At 38.6% G+C, this 22,615-nt stretch overlaps 1 protein-coding gene across 1 annotated transcript in view; it reads right to left on the bottom strand.

Annotated features, from left to right (window-relative positions):
* ntm (neurotrimin) overlaps positions 1 to 22,615 on the bottom strand; it is a 547,770-nt gene that overhangs the window by 420,735 nt on the left and 104,420 nt on the right. The gene's annotated exons all lie outside the window — the stretch shown is intronic.

Here is a 22,615-nt window from a genome sequence, read left to right as displayed (position 1 = left end):
CATGAAAACAGACATGCTGCACAACCAGTTAGCCAATCAGAAGGCTGAAAAAATTTGACAGATTATAGCAAATCCAGTATTCCCACTATCTGCAGTATTACATTGTGAAACAACCATTCTTGAGTGTAGTCGGTGGCTAACTTGACATTTACATGCAAACATGTAGAATAGAAAATAGAGCATGCACAATCTAGGTGACATCCACCAGTAAACACAGAAGTTAACAGAGCATATTGTGATGCAAGCCACAGAGATGGTAACGCACAATCTGATGCTACAAGCCAAAAACTCCAGTTATCCATGCAAACATAAACGGCACAACTGGATTATCCAACAATCTTCACCCTGGAAGGTGTTTGCCTAAAAGTTTATTTTGAGTGAGTCTCAAGGGCTGGTAGAGCTCTTTGACTCTAATACTGGGTATAATTGGACTAAGAGCTAGAAAAATATTCGTGCTGTTCCTGGTGATTTGATGGTATATCATCAGCTGAACTCATGCTTTAATGATATATTAGTAATATTGATTATATAACGTGACATTATTCCTGCTTTGGCTGCAGTAGCTGAGTTGACTTTCAGCCTGCTACTGTAATTTGTCATCTGTTGCCAACTTCCTCAGTTTTATATGAACGCCTCACACCCAGAGTGAGAACACCTGGGTTCAATTACAGAGTTGATAACCAGCACCGCAATGCTGTTTAGTGAGAGCTCCACTGTTGGTCAGGCTAGGTTAGCAAAGTTTTCTCTAAAATGTTGAACCTGCCTCTTAATATAGACCCCTGGATGAGTGATTGCCTGACGCCCTGACCCACAGTCTTACCACTCATTCCTCTTTTCACCTGTTTCTCTGTCTCACTGAGCTGTTTCACAGTTTCCTGCTCCAATCAACATCCAGCAATTATCTTATCCTGGTTTAAAGCTGCAGCTAATCTTTCAGTCTGGTTGGCTATAATTTAATATAAGCAGTTTGCCTCAGTGGGACTCATACAGGTAATCATTAGTTAGTGTATAGTGATTTTTTCTTTTTCTTTTGTAATCGCTTTCCTGCTGTTACTCGGTGAGATCCACCTGGAACTTTGTGCTCATCTCTGTCGTCCTGCTAGTGCTAACTCATCTCTGTGTGTCTTCTATCCAATTTTCTTATGGCTCCTCGTATTGTAGCTTTGAGCTTTGGTGTGTTGTTCTGTAGCTGTTCCTCTACAGACTGGAAATGGGACCAGGCCTAATTTTCTAAAACAAACTCGGCTATTTTCTTCTTCAAAGCAGCAGAAGCCCGGGTGTTGTTGCTTTTGTATTTTAGTTTGAGTAGGAAGTTAAGCTGTTTACATATTCCTTTCTTTGACTTGACAAAACCAACAATCCTATTTTTCCTTTTTGAGCTTGTGGGTTTTGCAGACTTACCTTCCAGTATGTTTAGAAATCAGAATAATTGCAAACTTATTGAGGCACAAATATGATGTGATAAAAGGCTTTACATTGTGTCCAAATATAATTTCTAAAAACAGGAAATTCTTAAATTCTCAAGACATTATTTTAAGATATGATTAAACACAGGAGCATGCAGAGGCCAGAGCCCATCCAAATTTACTGTATACTAAGGTGGAGGCAAAGTACATAAATCCATCACAAAGCTGACCAAGTGGCAAATTTACAGTGTTCAGTCAACCTAAAACTCTGTCTTTGGATTGTAGAAGGACGTAAGCATACAGCAGAAAATCCAAGGTCCAAACAGGCACAAGAAAATCATGCAACCTCTACAACTCCCCCCAAAAAAGGTCAGAATAGACCAGCAAGTTATCTCCATAGAAGAATTATCCACTGTTCCATTATGCTGTTCTGCAAAGAAATGTTATTTTTGATCTTTCAGAGAACAGCTAAACTAAAATCATTGCCAATATGGCTCCCATTTGGTCCAACACAGCAATCAGAGAGCTGTTATCATTTCAAGCTGCTGACAAGATAATGGCTGCAAGTGTCTAATGAATCATATCTTACTTCCAGAGCTGTCTTGTCTAACATGTTGGATCTCAATATCACCCATGTTGTACCCTTTTCTCTAACAGCCCATGGATGTCTGAAGTGAACTCTGGGGAGCATAAAGGTCGCCTTCATCTTGATGACACAAAGCTGAAACTTTAACAGCTTATCAAGGTCATCAGTCATACTGTATATACTCCATGTCTGAAAAGGACTTTTTGATAACGTCACATGAACCAAGATGCAGTGCAAACACATAACTACACTGAATCTGTTTATCTTTATGCGAGGGTTTGGATGAAGGCACAATAAATAGTTTAAATTGCTTTTCTTTGACTTCATTGGAAAACATCACAAGATTAAGTAAACATGGTAAAAATACAAAAGGAGGAAAAAACTTAACAAGCATCCAATAAGACTGAACACTAAGCAATCATGTGTTTGGTTCTGCAGTACAGAATCCTCAGTGCTCCAGAACTGGTCTCCCTTCCTTTAATACAACATTATCCATTGTTTTGAATGCTAAAGGTGAATATAAAAAGAAGCATCAAAGCTTTTTTCCTACGCATTTAGAGAATTTGACCAGCTCTTAACATGGTTGCTACTTTACTCAGGAATCTGAGTGGCAAAAAAAACACAAATATCACCTAACTGGATCCCTACTGTTAGAGCAGTGAATGGCCCATTTTTAACCTGCACCTAAGATGCTTCTATCTAAATCTATTTTACATAATCTTTTGCTCTCTAATCATCAATTTTCTACATCCCTTCATTTTTTCTTATTCCGGGGTCACAATGAATTTCATTTATTCAGATTTTTATTTATTATCAAAACAAATGTGCAAATGCTGCAAAAAAGCTAAACATGAAGTTTTGATGCAAATAAACTGGGCCATGCAGTCACCACAAGGTGGCAGTATAAGCTACATGGCAAGTGGTTGTAATTAAGTAGGAGAAGTAGTTGTTGTCACCTGCAGAAAAACATTTTAGAGGACATCAAAAAAATGAAAATAGAAAGAGCCCTTCTTTAAGAATCTTAAGGAATATCTGGGATATTTTATCTTATCTGGGAAGCTGCAGGTTTGTTTGGCCAGAGACGGGTACAGAGTCACATCATCTCTCAATCTTTGAAACTGTGAATGAAGTCTTCTTTGAAACTTTATTTTCGACCACTGAAATAACCTTTTCCCATTTCCAGCTCTAACTGCAAATGAAAAATGATAATAGAAGTCTGGATATTAGGGTGTGTGGCTGGTACTCCATGGTGCATATAACACATCTCATCACACTGTCCTGAAATATCTGAAATACAATGATTGATGTATTGTACCAGAGCACAAAACAAAAGAAACTGCAAAATAAAATGGTAAAAGAAACACGTCAAAAATGAAGAAAGGCACCTTTTCATTTACCTTATGAGAACAGAGTAGGGACATGTTGATAGATTGTTCAATCTAAGTAATATACATTGTTAAAGAAGACTGATGGTCTTGGCTGAAGAAGGTCAGTTTTTTCCCCACTTCCACTGCTCAAATAAAGTTAAAATACCTGAAGGGCTGTTTTTCATAATGGTACATTATACGGCCCAGTATCAGCACCACATGGATGCCGCTTCAATTTCACCATGTGATCAAATGAGAATGTGGCAACATTTGGGGGTTATCATGAGTTTCTCATTTTCTTTAGTTGCCACAGTGAGTGTGTTGATAGCTGGCTGCAAGGTGAAGGAGAGGTATAGCTGAGAGAGATACAATGCTGAAATATTAAAAGGTTCAACAGACCAGAAATCCTTTGTTTAGGACAGTAAATTTTCATCCAACATCAGTTTGAATAACACAGAAGTGTTTCTTTAACAAGAAATAATAGGGCAGCCACACAGATGTAGCTTTTTCTTTGAAAGCTTATATTGATTTTATCCTTAATCAGAAATAACAGATTCATGTCCTTAGGAGAGTAACAGGAAAAAAAAATCTCATACTGCTTTTCCAATCAGAGTGTACTTCAGTGTTATATGGAATCACTGCAGGGTTTCCTCGTTTTACCTCGAAGTTCCAATATATGACCAAGAAAAATGCAATGTGATAACTAGATTATAAGCTTGGAAACACATGGATAAAGGGTGACTCTAAGGTGGGAGTATTCATTTGGTGTCATGCTGCCACTGGATCAATGAGAAGAGCTAAAACAGACAGTTAGGCACAAAAATATTTGGACAATAACACAATTTTCAGGATTTGGGCTCTGCATGCCACCACAGATCTGAGATTTAACTGAAGTGCAGACTTTCAGGTTTAATTCAAAGGGGTGAACAAAAATATCATATAAAGCATTTAGGAATTGCAACCATTTTTATCCGGGCTCCTCATTTCAGGGGCCCAAAAGTAACTGGACAATCAACATTACTGTGAATTAAAAAGGTTATTTTTAATACTTTGTTGAGAATGTTGCAGGCAATGACTGAAGTCTGGAACCTATAAACATCACCAAACACTGGCTTTCCTGCTCTGTGATCTGTTGCTCAACATTTGCTGCAGATGTCTTCAGTTGTTGCTTGTTTGTGGGTCTTTCTGCCCACCCCAATGCTGTAAGCTGCTTGTTACTGATATTCTTAGATGTTCTGAATATCTGCTGAGCAAATAGGCATCCTGAATAATGTCAAGCATTACATGGATCATCTCATTTTCTGTCTCAGATGCAGGATTTGAGAAATGTTTATATGTATATATGTATATATACATATATATATATATATATATACATATATATATATATATATATATATATATATATATATATATATATATATATATACATACATATATATATATATATATATATATATATATATATATATATATATATATATATATATATATATATATATATATATATATATGCAATGTTTGGTCACAGTGATTGTTAGTAACATTACTTCTAAATATATTTAGTTCCGTTGGGCTATTGCTTTATCATGGACAGCTGCTGAGAGAAATAAGGGGCTTCATAACAGCAGCAGGAAGAGCCCAAATAAGCAACTACACTCAAGAAAATAAGCCGAAAACCCACAACAAGCGACTTCACAGAAAAACAAGCCTAACGTTGCTCATCACAGTCAGACTTGGCAACACCGCTGCCTTTCTCTGGCACAGTAGTCTTCATATATCCCTTTGTTTCATCTAGATGGCTTTCTTTGTCCTTCTACCATCTTGTTACCTGTCTCTTGAACTCTGTCTGTGCTGTGGTGTCGAGAGCATCAAATACTTCCATTGGTTAAGGGTATTTTGTAGGATGGTGTAACTTACATGCAATTGGTCTGCGTGTTTCCTAGCCACTACTATGACGACTGCAAAAATAGTTCCAGTTTTAAAAAAAGCACTGCATCAGATTTTATATTCTAGGTCAAGATCTGGACCATGGTCCGCTTGACCTCTGCTCTGAAGCTTAAACATTATATACAGTACTGCCTTCATGAGTAAGAAGAAAACTGGACAATCAGCACCGTTTTGATTTTCTATTGGAGAGGGACTTTGTACAGTTAAAAGCAGATTTCATGAAATGTGGTCAAACGAAGGGAAAGCAAAGCCGAAATAACAAGCAAACTCAAACTTTTAATAAGTTACTGGATAGAAGCAAAAAGTCAGTGCTGCTGCAGCAGGTTAGTCAACACAGTTCACAATCCAAAAACAAGGGGAAATGAGGAACAGGAACTGGAAAAATGACAATGATTTGGCAAAGCAAGGAACCAGGTCAGAATACAAACTGAAGGAGGAGACATGAGTAACACAATACAGGTGAATGACAATCCGCAAAGCGCTGGTGTGTGACGAGGGGAGGAATACACTAACAGAAGAAAACAAAAGAACTTCCAAAACAGGAAGATAAAAACACAGAACAGGGCAAATAAATAAATAAATAAATGAATAAATAAATAGACATGGGTAAGTCAACAGATATATAACCAGGAGATATTAGCAAAACTAGACATAAACTTTAAACCAATTCACAATAACCCCCCCAACCCCGAAAAAATGAAAAAAAAATAAAAAATCCATACACAGCAGGTTTAATCTTCGTACTGAAGCTGGTGCAGAGTGATTCTTGTCGCCCTGCAGTGATTTGCCATCTTTATTAGTGCTGTGTGATTTTCAAGGGCATACTGTGGACTGAATCAAACTTGAATATATTAAAAGCATGTAGGTGGAATGAACATTATTTCTCATTCGATCAAAGGGCAGTCGTCTTAATCAAATAAGGAATTCTTTAAAAAAAAAATTTTTGTTTTAAAAAGGATTTAGACTTTACAAGGAGACTCAAGTGATGTATTATTCACTTATGTTTTTATACCTACGGCTCAGTGGGTCTGAACTGAAGTGTGTGGAGGAGAGTAAAGAGAAAAAGGATGAGGTGAGGATGCCTTGACACCGACAGTAGTTTGAAAACATTTTTGGTAACACTGTCTGTACACTACCAGTAATGTTGGATGAATAGATCTGCAAACATTTCATGTATAAGAAACAGCCTTCATTTTTACAGTTTTCATTCATCCAGTTAGTTTTTGGAAAGTAATATCAATGAAATGAGAATCACAGAATCTGCCACCCATGGCATTTTGTAAACGGGGCTTTTGAACTGAATAATTTTTTAAGCCTGGCAAAGACACCATCTTCTCACTGCAACATGGTTACAATGTTACGGCTAAGCAGCATTTTTAAGATCTGAGTCCAAAACTTGACAAAGAGCTGGCAATTACACCAAAAAAGAAATGCACATTTCTTCTTTTGAATTTCACTTCCTGCCTACTCTATTCTTTCATCTAGGTTCCTTTTCATCATAACTAGCCAAGCCAAAGGAGAAGTGTTGTAACTTTACTCTCTTTACTGCTTTTACTTGAAAAAGTTAGCCAATCCTCTTCTTCTTCGTGCTGCAAAAAACATTGCACTCATTTAGTAATTAAAACAAAATTACACTTAAACAATGCACCTATACATATAGAAATCTGTAATAGTGGAGCATATTGAATTTCCTTCTAAAGTTATTTTACATATAAAGTTGTTGCTTTCCTCTGAACCCATTCAAACTGTGTTTTTAAAGGGTTTCTGCACAGTGCAAGTATTTTCTCATAAGAACATAATACATGTCTTGACACGCCTACTCCTCTGGCAGAGGCAGCGTTGGTCCCCATTAGCAGAGGTACAGAGCTCCCGAGAGAGCTGACAGTTGGGATGCTGAGTTGTTTGACAAGGTTATCAGTAGGCAGCCTGCAGGGGTTCCTGATACTCTTACAGATACATTACAAATGAAAAGCAGCAGAAGGCAAGTATGAGACAGAAACATTTAAGAAGGCCAAGAAAGTGAGCTGAAATAAATAAAAGATAAAAAAGAGATTTAAATAAATAAAATCAAAACTTGTTCAAAAAGAATAAAGCTGTGACAGTCATATGAAGTATATGTGAATAAGGGTGCATTCACCGGTCTTTTTTGTTTGAATCAGAAGTCCGTTTGCTCGGAAAGTCCGCTATGTTTGAGGTATTTAAAATGCGCAAACAAATTCTGACTCTGATCAAAGAAGCGGACTCGGTCCTCCAACAAATGCAGGTCATGGCCCACTTAAAGTGAACTGTGACAGCCCTTGGCCTGCCAGGTTGTCGGGCGAGTATGTAAATGAAACTGTGTCAGTGCTTGCAGGTGATTGGCTGCTGATCCTGTACCTGCGGTCCTGCCCTCCTTCTCCAGGATTGGTTGCCTTCAATCGGCAACCTATGACAGTGAAATGTGAAGCCTATGCAGAAGTGCAAAAAATTGCAGTTCACCCCTCATTTGCTAGTGGCTGGCTCCAAAACAGTCAGTCCCCATAGACTTCCATGTTAATAAGGCCAACATCACAGCACAAATAAACATGTTGCCTGGTACAAAAAATCATTTTAGGATTAATAGGTCAAGTTCACCTTCATGACAGCTGTGAGGGGGTGATTTTTTTTTTTCTAACTCATCCGTTTCGATGTTATTTAACCTTGAAATTCTGCACAATTAGGGGCGTATCCTTTTCCGTATGCAGCACAACCGCGGTTTTTGGTCGGCTAACAGTAAGCCTTAGCTTTAGCCTGCCTACCTCCGTTAGCTGGTTAGGTACCGTTAACTCCGGGTTAGCTCGGTTAGCTCTTAGCTATAGGCAGCTCCGAGTTGATGGGTGTCAATAATCCACCCCCACCTTCAGTCTCCCTCTCAGCTCCACCTCTTTGCCCATTTTTGTATTTTTCAGGAATGACAACACATGTGACGCTACCTAGATGGCAATGGTGGGAACCGCCCAATGAGCTTCAATTCAGCTCTTCAAATCTATGGGTGACATCATGGAGGCTCTGTCCATCTTTTATATACAGTCTATGGTTGCCCGCTCATGCTTCCTCTGTGGCTGGCCAATCATGAAGACTCCCCCCTTTATAAGCTCCTGATCACCTTCATTCTGTGCAGCTGTGTCAGATTGGTGCACAGTTTGCCTCTGAGGACTTGGTTTTGTGGTCCTGGAGTGTGTTTATTGCAGAGTGACAGATCTTGGTCTTTGTTGGAGCTTGTAGCTGTAGATTTACAGATCTGTGTCTTTTTGTTCCCCTTTGTTGTTGTTAACTGCCGTTGTGGGCTTATTATTTACTCTAGTTACAGGACACTTTATGTTGATTGTTGTACATGGGCTTTGGGATACTTTTGTTTATTTGATGATTGATTCCTTTTGTTATATATTAACACTTATTGTTAATAAATCTACTTTTATTGAGAGTATCTGACTCCGGCACTTTGTCTTACCACCCCTTTTTCCCTGGACTTGGTCCATGGTTGTAACATGGACCAAATACAGGAAGTTGCCTATAAAACAAATGGATTGTGGGTTCAGCTAACAGCGTTGTGGGTAAACACCAGTGTTTCACAGCATACAGAGTGCAGCAACGGGAGAGAGGCAGGGCCTAATTAGGCTTCACTGGTTAAGCCCACAGGCGAGGTAAACTTCGAGAGCACCTGACAAGCTAATCTCATGTGGAGTCCAGAGAGAGAAAACATAGCTGCTGATGAGTTGCTATAGATTTTATGAGTTAAACAGACATTCCGATACAGATATTGATGATGAACAGCAAACAAAATACTATATGTTATTATGTAACTGATCCTCTCAAAATGAACGGGGTACTCCTGAGGACCTTCTGTGAGTCTGTGGTGGCATCAGCTATCCTGTACGGTGTGGTCTGTTGGAGCAGCAGCATCACAGAGAGGGAGAAGCTGGACAAAGTTCTCAGGAAGTCCAGCTCTGTCCTGGGTTGTTCTCTGGACTCAGTGTGGGAGATAGCTGACAAAAGGTTTCCTGGATAAAACTGGCATCCATGCTGGACCATGAATCCTACCCCCTGCAGGATGCCCTGTCTGCTCTGAAGAGCAGCTTCAGTGACAGACTGATGCATCCTCGCCGAGTGAGGGTGAGATATCACAGGTCTTTCCTCCTTGTCAAACCATATACTGTACACATTATTATTTATTATTTGAGTGTGTGTTTTTTTTTATGTAACCTGCGTGCTTCTGCTTACTGCACCTGTACTGTTGCAACAAAGCAATTTCCCCACTGCGGGACTAATAAAGGTTTTCTTATTCTTATTCTAACGCTACCGTAAGCTAATGAAGTTGACACTGGTCAGCTTAAACAATGTAGGTGCTAATTTCCGTATCGTAATGTATTAACCGCTGGTTGAACTTGGACACAAACACAAACTTAGTCCGGAAGTATTACTTATCAAAATGAGTGTTATACAGTTTTTCAACTTATTAAAGAAGTGACCATTTCTATTGGGAACTTTACCCCCATAGTAGTAGAACATCTATTATCAAGTAATTAAAAAAAAATAAAAAAAAAACTCTCTTCAAGGACTTACGGCAATGTCTTATAACATTTTACATTATATCTACACAAATGTAATTAACTGTAATGAGATTAATTAAAATTAATTGGATTTAATTTAAATGTGTCCAAGTGGACTGCATTGAAATGCACATTGAGATGACTTTCAGTGTTAGGGATTTTTTTTTTATTGCTTACTATGGTATTTCTTTTAAACTTCCATATAATATGTAGCTGTTTATCTTGCCGCGCTCTCCATATGTCTTCTGTCTCCATCCACTATATCGACCTCTGCCTGATGGAGCTAACGTGGCACAGTTTGTCCTCTTATAGCAGGACCTGTCATGATTCCACTCCCTCCACCTCTCCTTCTCCCGTCAGCGAGTGAGACACATCAAAATTGCGTGATTGATGTGGTGTTTATGCATACATTGCTAAATGCGCCTGGAGCACAATGTGCAAAAATATACAAATTGTGGCAGAAAGAAAGTCAATGAAATAAACAGTTTTAACCTTGTGTAAGCTATAGAGTGCAGATAGTCTGAAAGACAAGAAAAAAAGGTGAGCAGAAGGTTGGTGAAGGAGTATTACCAAATCTGGTTGCTCTCTATTTGTCAAGTGTTGTAAAAATACTTTGATTAATTTTGGTACGACTACTTTTAATTAGGGGGATTTTGAATGCAGGAATTTAAAGAGAAGCTATACTTTTATACTTTATATATTATTGCGATATTTTATAAAAAGGATTTAATTACTTTTTCCAGCATCAAATGCTCCATGCATGTTCTTCTTCGGCAGGGATATTATTAATTAATTGATCATTTGTCATTGTTGCTGACCAGTTGATCACCATATACATCAATCCAATGGCCTGTCTCTTCACTAAGTGGTCGATAAGGTAACCTATTTTAGACTCCTTTTATTAGATTTTTGTTGATTGCTTTTGTGCTTGTTTTCATAGATGTGACTGCTTGTTTTCTGGCAACACCATTTTAAAACAATGACCCACCTGCAGGCAATGTAAGGTTTTGAGTAAATTATTAACAACGTGCATCAATAATCAGTCAAGACTAATAGAACTAAATAGCATCATATAACAAGATTTGTTTCAGGTCAATGGATCTAACAAGAGATAATGTATGTAATAGAAAAATAAAAAGGAATTTCTTCCCAGCATGTCTTTGCTTTTATTTAAAATGGACAACCTGCAGCCATGAAGGTGGTTTTCAAGCACTGACTACTGGTGTTTCCATTTATCTCCCCTTCCATTCAGCCTTTTGGCTTTGTTTTATATTCTGTAGACAGCACACTGGGAAACACAGGCAGCACTAAGGTGTCTCAGCAATCAGTGATGAACTCTGTTTGAGCATCAAACCTTGAGAATATGCCCCCAAGAGGACAAACGTGAGGAGCAGCAGCGGGAATGGAGTATTGACGGCACAAAGTTTTTACCCTGTTCTGGTTCTGCATTTTTAAAAATAGCTGAAAAATTCAAAGGAGCATGGAGCTGAATTGGAGGATGCACAAGTAGATTATCTATTTTTTGTGTTCAGATAAAATATGAGGTGAAGTATCTGATTATTGCTCATGTGAATGAGGTGATTTTTCATCTTCGATTATGATGCAATCAATCTTGACAGTGATGGGCAGGATATATCTTTACAGAAAAGTGCGGCGTTATCCCTTACACACACACGCACACAAACACACCTGTCAGTCCATATTCAACAATGTGACACTTGAGCCATTCCCATTGATGAAACAACATTGATGGATAGGTAGCCTTCTGGCCTTCTGTTTGTTGTGCTGTTGTGTCTGTATTGGCTGCAGATTTTCATCTCACAGTTGCTGATGTCCCCAGCTCCCCATGCTGTTTTACTTGTGTGATGCTAGCTTTGGCATGGCAGCCTTTGATAGCACAGTGCTTACTGATGCCAGGCTAATCACCAGACTCACTGCCAGCACTCAACTTATCATCCCTGCTCTTTTCTCAAAACAGGAAACGACTGATCCACTAGCTGACTGCTGAAAGAGCAGCCAGAAGTGGTTCTGTGAAAGAGGTATAGCAACCATAATGAATTAAGCAGTTACATAGCACATATGGCCTGGAACGAGGGCCAATATTTCACAACATTTTTATGATAAGTATACCATCCTCGTTCAAGTACACAAAAATATATCAAAGCTTTTGTTAAAGTAATATTATGTAAATTTCTATATTCTTTAAAAATGAATTAATGACTTGTTTAGACTGTACAGTGATATTTATTTTGTACATTGCTAGAGCTATCGTTACCCAGCAGGCTGAGAAACCACTTTTGCTTTACATACTTTGTCACACAGTATCAACTGGATATCAACATACTGGCCGTTTTGAAAGTGCACCTCAGCTGATTCAGCAAGGAAACATAAAAGGAAATTATCAGAGGAAAGAGGAGAGTAAAGGAAAGGAAGAGAAAAGACAACAGTCACGTTCAGGTTGGATGCAAGATGGATGCCGAATTAGCTGTTGTTAGAGAACGCCTCAATGAGAAAATCTGCTGAAGTTTTGTAGTGCTTTTTAAAGTGCCTTTTCTCCAAAAAAGATGTTTTCTACAACATGAAACCCCCTTTGTGATTTCTACATTGATTAGAAGAAATTAATCAAGTTCATTACATGACTAATTAAATACTGTCAAAATCAATCCAGTTCTACTCAATTTCATAAAAACTTAACAGATCTTTATTCTATCCCCCTTCGTGCATGGGTTGGGGGTTCATGTGCAATCTCAACATTCCACCATCCAAGCTATGTAATGTATAATCCAGGCACCCCTGGAACAACAAGGCATGCATGGTTTGCTTTTCCTTTTATAGTATTTGCCGGACCAGGATGGACGTCCTGAGCAGCTGCCATAAGAGTTGGAAGGAAGGCTGCTAAGGCTGACAATATTAACCTGCAACAGTAGCTTGTGCATCCACCTACCTTGTAAGAAAATTACTTTCCAATGAGTCCAGGGTGTCATCAGGTATCTTTGCTACAGAGACTGACTGACATCTGCATACACTGATATTCCCTGACAATCTTATGTACAACAGTATGTACTATACGTTTCGAAAGCCATAAGCGTAGACAAAAGAATAATCTACATAGAGGATTGCACTGCTGAAGCTGTACATTTTAAGTAGTATGAAACATCTGATGTGAGAGCCTTCCAGGAAGGTTGACATGAACAATTTGCACTGCAGAGTACATCAATTTGTGGCAGCTCTTATTATCAAGTCGTTGCATTTATTTCTTATAGAAGGAAAGGGTGACTCCTGTAAATACTCTTAATGAACATCTCAGTATTATCCTTTATGAAACTTATTACAGTCTCTAAATTCCACATGAGAGTCACATTTCCCTCCTGCCACCTGTAGGGGGCGGTAGTTTACTGAATGACCCAATGGGTCACATTTCAGGGTATTAGGAATGACCTCCATCCATCCATCCATTTTCTGCCCCTTATCCGGTGTTGGGTCGCAGGGGCAGCTGCCTAAGCAGGGAAACCCAGACTTCCCTCTCCCCGGCCACATTCACCAACTCATCCGGAGGGATCCCAAGGCGTTCCCAGTCCAGCCGAGAGATGTAGCAACTCTACTCTAATCCCCTCCCGGATCAACAAGTTTCTCACCCTATCTCCAAAGGAGAGCCCGGCCACCCTGCGGAGAAAACTCATTTCGGCCGCTTGTATTCGCGATCTTGTTCTTTGGGTCACTACCCATAGCTCGTGACCATAGGCGAGGGTGGGAACGTAGATCAACTGGTAAATCGAGAGCTTTGCCTTTTGGCTCAGCCCCTTCTTCACCACAACAGACCGATGCAGCATCCGCATTGCTGCAGACGCCGCACCGATCTGCCTGTCGATCCCCAGCTCCATCCTTCCCTCACTCGTGTACAAGACCCCGAGATACGTGAACTCTTCCACTTGGGGCAGGACCCTATTGCAGACCCGGATAGAGCACTCCACCCTTTTCCGGCTGAGGACCATGGTCTCGGATTTGGAGGTGCTGGCTCTCATCCCAGCCGCTTCACACTCGGCTGCGAATTGCTCCAGTGAGAGCTGAAGATCGCGGCCCGATGAAGCCAACAGAACCACATTATCTGCAAAGAGCAGAGACCCAATTCTGAGGCCTTAGGAATGATCTACTTTTTTTTTTTTTTTTTTTTTTTTTTTGAAGACATATTGTTTAAAAAAAATGAAAAACAATTCCATACTGTTCCATGAAAAAATAATTCAGTGCTTTGGAAGAGGAAGTTGGAGTTATTCACTGCTTACTTATAGCCTGAGTCTTTCGGTTCGTTTTAGCAACTCAGCTGTGCTACTATGCTACTTCTTAATCAAGCGTTTCTTTTTTTCTGATTCTCTGATATTGTAAGATTTTAGGTTCATAATATACTAGAGACACCTATTTGTTTGCTTTCAGATATGTAACACTGAACCTCATTATGTCTTTCAAAGAAATGTCAGACAATGGATCTCTTTGAAATTAACTGAAAGAGCCATTTGTGTGAACTGCAGCTGATATTCATATTTTACTTTGATTAGACCGTGGAAACAGTTTATCTGTTATTCAGACCACTTTATTTGTACAACTTTGGTTACACTAATTGGCAACCCTGGACTTTATAAATTTATAAATTAGCTTTAGAAATAAATAACTAAATGAAATTTAAAAAAAAAAAAAAAAAAAAACTTTTCTTTTTATCATTTTTTTTAAATGTCCAAGGTTCATGACCATGGTGATGTGTGCTCATTTAACGGCTCTTTTTCAAAATTTCATCTCCAAAAGCTATCCTATTAGGAAGTTGCCTTGAGGTTATGTGCTTGTAGCACTAAACATTTCTGATTGGCTGAGAACTCCCATAATTTCATTTATCCTTAGCTTATGAAGCCTGTTACCTTTAAATTAACAAGTGGTTGAGGCTGATGACGACCCTCCCTAAACCGGGTTCTGACGGAGGTTTTCGCCACCCTGTGCATGCTCAGGAAGTGGGATTCACTCGAAGTCAAGATTAGATGCAATACTTCGATTTCCTTAGCAAGGCTATTGTTTTTTATTTATTTATGTATTTATTTTATTATGTTTTTATTTCAACTGGCTTGTATAAATCCCGACTGAATCAAATGATTTGGTTTGAATTAATTTTGTCTAAGGTAACCTGGGGCCTGAGATCACTTTGTAGTGGCACAGTAGAAATAAGGCTAAATTGAACGGAAGTTGTGCCACAGAGACAGTTGTTAGTCTTTTAAACATAATGTTCAACTATGACAATCCCATAATGAAGTTCGGTCAGTTCAGATTGCGACAAGAAATAGGTGTATCTAAGCAGTGAAATGATAGTGTTTGATTGTTTCACATTGGCTACCTTTAAAGGCACAAATACAAAACACCATCATCAAAAGATTTAGCATATACTCAATAAAGAAGATTTTCTGTTTTAAGGTTATTTGCAGGTTTCTTTGCAACGAACACATCAACTCTGACACTCCAACTTGGACCATCATAGGCATTTGCATATAAACAGATTTTAGTACCAACATTATGTGAACACAGGGCAAAAAGGTAGCTAAACATGGAGCTAGTCAGACAAGCAACTATAGTTTCCATTTACCAGTCAGCTCCAGGCACTTTACCCAATGTGTACAAAGGAAACCTATAAGCAACACAGATAGACCTGTCACGATACCAAATTTTGCCGTACGATAAATTATCGTGATAAACGATAATATTGCGCAAAGCAATAATGTCATTTTGAGACAATTTTCAACTAATATAATGACAATGTCATAATAATGCAAGTACACCCTTTCAAAGATCAATAAACTTTCATTTCTAAAAAACATTTTACACTGCAACTGGAAGAAATATTAAATAACAAAACAAAACAATAAATAGAATGGACTCTCAGTCTCATTAACAACGAATGAAAACCAAACACAACCAAAAACAATAAGTATGATAGATGAGTCTCTGTTCTGTAAACAAAAATTGCTCTTCAAAAAAATATATATAAAAAAATAAATAAACAAACACGGGGTTAGTACTGCCAGTTAGTACCATTGTATTTAAAAAAATATGTATATATATATATATATATACATATTTTTATATACATATATATATATATATATATATATACATATTTTTATATACATATATATATATATATATATATATATATATATATATATATATAAAACGTGCATCATTACTGTTTGTGAAGCTGAACTATCTCTCCTCATCACTGCGTGTCAGACTGATCTCTGAGCAGTGAGTGAACCGTGCTGCTGCAAAGCAACTCTGCGCCTTTTCCACATACGCCAGAACACGGGCCCAAAAGTAATGCGGCCCACTGGGAATCCTCCCGAACCTCTCCATTAGCTGATTGATGTGTATTTCAGCGTTAGAAATCGGAGGTTTAGTGCGAGAGTGTAAGAAGCCACTGAAATGCTCAAGTCTCACAGCCGATGCATGAGAGTTGGCAGTCCTGTAAATAAATGCGGCATACCAGCTTGCACAGCTTAAGTGCTTCACCATGGTCCCGCGCTGCAACATGCTCCAGTCAAGTATGACACGAGAGAGATCACTGCGCAAGAAACAAGAGCGTTCATTCGGGAAACTCCATAGTGAAACCTGCTGTCATACACAGTCTATGGTAAAGAAAAAAAAAGAAAGAAAATGATCGCAGCTGGCAAACTTATCGCACTCATTTTTTCTTACCGTGCAATTAATTGACTTACTGCTTATCGCGACAGGCCTAAACATAGACTTGTGAAAAAACTGGGGACTGTGTAAGCATCACTACCTTTCTACCTTGGGATTTTAGCACATTTCTGAACTAAATTAAGAAGTATACAAAGAAAAAAAGTTTACTTGTAATTGTTTTGTCTTGCTGCATAGTTTCATATTGTGGACCTGATTTTAGATCAAACATGCATGCCTGGATTTCAGGTGATGTCATGCTTGAAAATATATCTCTTGTACTCTGAGTAAACCCTCCAAAATTACAAATGATGAGAAGACACTTCTTCCTGATCCTTCCATTTTCAGCGAATACAGAGCTATCCAAGATTAAATTAACTCCGTTCTTGGGAATGATCATGCGATGTCCACCTTTAAGAATTAGATTTCAAGATCTTGGGTACTTGTCAAGCAGTTTTTAATCATTTTTTTATTAATGATAATATTTCTAACTCAGAGGTTTGACAAATCTTTGCAACTGTGAGAAAGTACAGTGAACTACCCAGTACAGCTCCTGTCTCATTTCATTACCTTCCTTAAGTTTAAAAGATGTCTTAGGATATTTTTATGGTAATAATCCCATTATAATGAGGTGAGCACTTAATTACTGCATATTTTTAGAGGGTCTCTAGGGAAACCCAACCACGGTGGCATGGCTATTTGAGACAGTTCAGTTCTGTTGCTGATAATTGTGTTGAAACACTGCTTAGTTTTTAATCCCCTCATTTAAACACCAATAGGGCCTGGAATATTAAACACAGAATCAGGTTCTAACAGCTGGAGCTGAGCTTCTTTTTTGATTTGGAGTTATCGGATTAACTTGGTTTATTCTTGTTTTGACAGATTTTAGTTGTGAAACATTTGAGGGGGAACTGAATGTTTTCTGCCTCTGAAGTCAAGACTTTTTTTTTTCTTCTTTTTTTCTTTTTGGCTGAGAGTAGGGAAGGGGAGAAGGAGCAGGGGAAGCACAGAACAAACCAGAAAATCACCAGGGTTTCATTGTGAAACAAAGCGCACACTAGACAAAAATATTGATAGCCTCCAACAGGATTAAGCATACTCATCACTAAGATGTAATAAAATAATATTAAGGTGGTTGTGGGTTGATGTGGTGGGTGCAGAGGGGTTGGGGGAAGGCACAGCACAGAGGTTTTTGAGCTAGAGGTCAATTAGGTATGCTAAATGGTCTGGGCATCAGTCCTCCCGGCTGCTGATCTGTATTCCGGGCCTTACTCCACAGCTGATCTCGAAGTCTCCCTGCATTCCCAAGTCCGACGATAACACAGAATGAGTGGAAGAGCTGAGGGTGTTGGGGGGGCGCAAAAGAGGAGAGTGTTCTTTTATCCTCTGTGGCTTAATGCCGAAAAAGAGACAATGTTCTCCTCCCATGGTAGCTCCCCTCAATGAAGCGCACATTTAGTCTGTTTTGGAGGTGTGCAAGAAATAAATCACTAGCAGCCAGAATGGGATGAACAAAGGTCAACACAGTGTCACATAGTCAATCTGTCAGGTAAAACCAAAGCTACTTGTTCAATCCCACATTGGAACAACCTCTGAATTTGTACAAAGACAGAGGGGATGTGGCTTCAAACATTGGCCATGATTCTCTATTAATCTGCTGTGGCACTTTGATTGTTTCCCTTCTTCCTGAAAGAGAGACAAAACATTTCAACGGAGCGCTGGCGAACAGGGGTGGACATCACTTCTCATGTTACAAAACAGTAACTATTTAAATTTGTACACATGAACTGTAATCATGCAGCCAAAAATCAGTGCCTTCAATCTATTTCCCCAAGCTTAGGCAAGTAGGCGAGGTAAATGGGCTATTACCGAGCTTTCCATATTCTATTTTTTCATATACCAGTGGTGCAATATGTTCATGTTTGGGGACTCGTCTTCAATTTGGAGCAATTTAGCCAAGTGATGGGTGCAATTTGTTTCCCCCGTCAAGATGCCATTTGCATTTAAATTCATCATTACCAAACATGCTTGCAGAGATTTCCCCAGATTGTAGGTGTCAGGACACTCCAGAGACTCCACAGAAAAGCTGCACGATGAGTGTTGGAGCGCGATTCTTATTCTTTTGCAAAGAACACAGAATGGAAAGGTAGGAGAAATTAGTGGAAAATTAGGGCAAAAAAGAAGGAGAATTAAAGGAGGTGGGAAAAAAGGCCAGACTGATGCTATCCCTGCATGGAGTCTGACTCCCTCCTCCTCCCCTCCTTCATGTTTTTTGTCAGAGCCAACTAATAAGTATGCAACTTGTGAAACAAACATTTTCTGAAATCATACAGCTTGCTGAATCACCAAGAGATTTTCCCAGCGACATTTTAACACCAGCAGTTCTACTTTATATTGAGTGTGCTTCTCTCAAGTGTGAAATGATCTTTCTGTAATGTGAGCAAAGAAATGAGAGATGTAGTATGAAATAAGCACATGGTAGTGAGACCAAAAAATCCAGGACTACAAGAGACTTAACAGCACACATTTTGCACAAATCATATAAATGACTCAGAAAAAAAATTGAGCAGATAACAAAACAATCTTGACATACAGATATATTACCATGCCTTATTCTGTAAAAGTAATAAGCATTTACAGAATAACAGGTTCCTTAGAGAACGTGATTTTTATTTCCACACTGTGCACATTAATGTTGTCCTGGATATTGAATTAGGACCACGTGCAGCACAGTGGAGCAGAGGTGCATGCTGGTTCTATAAGCCTCAATTCGATGGATCAAAACATCCTCTGAAATGCTTTGCCAAGTGCCCCGTTTGATCATTAATATTTCATGCAATCTCGCTAATTTTTTTTCTCTCTGTAATCAGAAATATGGAACAACAAAGAAACTGCATTTAGCAGCTTCCCTTGTTTCGTAGGGAACTGTTTCTGAAAACTAATTGAGTGGAGTGGTACCACTAGAAACAGCAGCTTTTGTGAAGGCTTTTTAACTCCAGAAGGCTTGGACTTTTCTTACATGTCTCTGCCTAATGTGTCGTAGAAAGCTTTGGGTCACATGTATATATTTCCTAAAAAAGAAAATAAGTTGAGAGAGCATCGTTCTTGCCTCAAAAGTGGTAAGCTTTCTGTAGCAGCAATTATTTTAGCCGTGATTTTGCTTACTTCACTGTTTTACCCAAAGGTTTTTGCAAATTGGGGGGAGCGATAAAGTGAATTTCAGTGAATTATGTTCACAGCTGTGACAAAGCAACTACATGAAAAGGCATATCTTGCCCTGGTCATGACCAGGTTATGGACAACTAATGGTAATGGTATGGTAGGTAATAAAGAAAGACCACAGTGTGCCATGTCACAAAATATAAAGTTATAACACTACTTGGGGACTTTCCATCCTGAACACAAAGAAAAGCCTGTTGATTACATTAGAAATAAACTACTCAACTGTCATAATAAAGTTGTTTTACGCAGCATCCAACTTGTCAAATGCTCAACTTACCTCATAAAATAACGTGCAGAATTTCCAAGTCTAAAGAAAACTCACCATATTGCAGAGGAAATATTAGGCGTCTTACCTCTGCCACTGATATGGTTTTAAGTATAAAACCTATAAAGTAAGGACTATTTTCTTTTTTTTAAACAATCCTATTTCGTGGCGTATTTCTTCATATGTTTCATTCTGGGGTGCATGTGGTAGTGGGATGAGGGGGCTTGGCATTATAATTGCAGATGAAAATAGGGTGCAGAAAAAGTTTGGGAACCACTGGTTTAACCTGACTCACTGTGCTTTATATCCTGCCTGCTGAACTAGTAAAGAATTGCCCTGTGTAATGTAATATGTGCTTCTATCACTACGACAAGTCATGCTTGTATGTGTATGCATGTATAAATGTGAATCTATGTATTTGGTTGCTTCTACATAATTCATCTTGTCTGTGTTTATGTATAAATGTTGCTTTGTCTTTTGTGTTCAGCACAGTGAGTTTGCACATACTGTAATGTGTTGTGTAAATAAAATTTCTAATAATTTATTTGCTTTGTACCATCTTGTCTGAAGTGGTTTAAACACACAGCTTGTACTGTGATCAATTATTGCAGGTTGTGCTATTCCCAGGTTATGTACATTATCTAAAACTATTTTGAAGAGACATGTTTGAAAAGAAACTTAAGTTACTTGTGAAACATAAGTTCAGAAATCCAGCAGCAAAGGAGTCTTTCAGAGCACATTTGCCCCCTCAGCTCTTTTCCAATACTGTCCACAGTACAGATGAAATTAAGCTTTTGTAGTTCTGATAAAGACTTTTTGTTGTTTTTCATTCAGGAATGAAGGGGGGTGGTGGGGGGATGATAGCAAATCACCAATAGATGATAGTATTGTGTATCCAGATACTTTTTATTGAGTTCCTAATCAGATTCCGAAACTTGCAGAATCGTGAAAGGCTGTTGGCAGATTGCACTTTTATCCATGCAGCCCCTTCTAGAGTCTGTCTCAGCTGTCTACCGCTGGTATATGAAACCTCATGGCCAACACTGAAGGAGTACTAACATACAGGCCAAACGAAATGTAAGCTGCACGCTGTGAGTTTGTTTTCCAATTTAATCAGTTTAATTTCTAATTCACCTATCTCACTTATCTGTTGTACTGTGAAATGTAGCATTGGTTAGTTTGTTATTTGGCTAAGAACACACAAACTAAACCTTTGTCATCAGGTTCTGTCCGATGTCTTGATTATTAGTGAAATAGAAATGGGCCATGTTCGTTTTTGTTGTTTCCACAAACTTGAGGGTAAACTTCACAGAAATAAACAAACAAGTTAGAATCATTAGCTTATCTTGCTAATTCAGCAGATGCTCAGTTCTCTACTGGTTCTCCTGATCCTTGCCTTTCTGTGGTGTCTTCAACACCAATCAGGTTCATGATAATAAGGCTGATGTCTAACTTGCATTTACATTATTGTGAAGATCCACATTTCTTTTTGTGAAATGCACTAGCTTGGAGTCTCCTCCGTGTGCAATGTCAAAGCAGAGGTAAATTGATAAAGCTATGAAAGTTTTTGTAGTGCATACACAAGCATCTGCACAGTGGAAAGCTCTCTGCACACTCACACCACCCTTCTGAAGTTAACAATATAATGTATTTGCATGCATACCATTACTGTTTGCTTATAAAGTCTAACCCATCTCTGAATGTGGTCTCTTCAGTGGGCTCTCAGTGCATTATTAATGCATCTTCAGGTAGACATGGACCTCTCGTTAGAGCTGTCAACTTGTGATTGGATCACCCAAGAAGCATGCTAATGCCAGATGTGAACATAGCAGAGTACATCAGGTTTCTGACTATTTATCTTCTGTGTAGGTTTCTCTGACTCACTCTTCTTACATCCCCCTTGATTCCCTTCACATGCCGGTAAAACTGATCAAAACTCTTAATCCTGCCAGGCCGCATCCGTCATAGATCCCTGCTGGTTTTGCTTTGGTGTGAATGTGGAGATGGAGAGGCAGTAGGTGAAGGAATCACAAAATCTTTTCTTTACAGATTTATCTTTTTCATTTTGTCCATTTTATGCCCCCAACAAGCTGATGCTGATACTTTGTGAATATGTTCAGGTTAGGTAATTACTGAGTTTGTGTGCACTCTGATGACTTGTGCTGTGATTTGGTGCTAAAAAAAACTAATAAATCAAAATCATTAATTCTAATACATTCATTATGATGCTGAAAGGCTGAGAATTTGAAAGGAAATAATAAAAGAAAAAGAAAGCTTAGTTTTTTTTTGTTTTTTTTTATCTGTGTTTTTAGGGCCCATTCTTGTTTTGAGCTTTAATTTACAGCTGATTTGTTGGAGCCACTGGCATTTTGTATCAACGCAGATGGTAGCCTTTGGCATCACTTTTCAGTGCAGCTGATAAATATAATTAAACTGGGCATTAAATTTCAAGCCTGGTGGATCAAAGTTTATGAGGCAACAGATTAAAACAAACAGGAAAACAGGGCCGAAAAAAGCCAATCCATAAAGAAATGAATAAAAAA

The sequence above is a fragment of the Melanotaenia boesemani genome, chromosome 15 (assembly GCF_017639745.1).
Source record: "Melanotaenia boesemani isolate fMelBoe1 chromosome 15, fMelBoe1.pri, whole genome shotgun sequence".
NCBI lineage: Eukaryota > Metazoa > Chordata > Actinopteri > Atheriniformes > Melanotaeniidae > Melanotaenia > Melanotaenia boesemani.
Note: the sequence above shows the minus strand (reverse complement) of the source record. Positions and strands in the feature narration are given on the sequence as shown.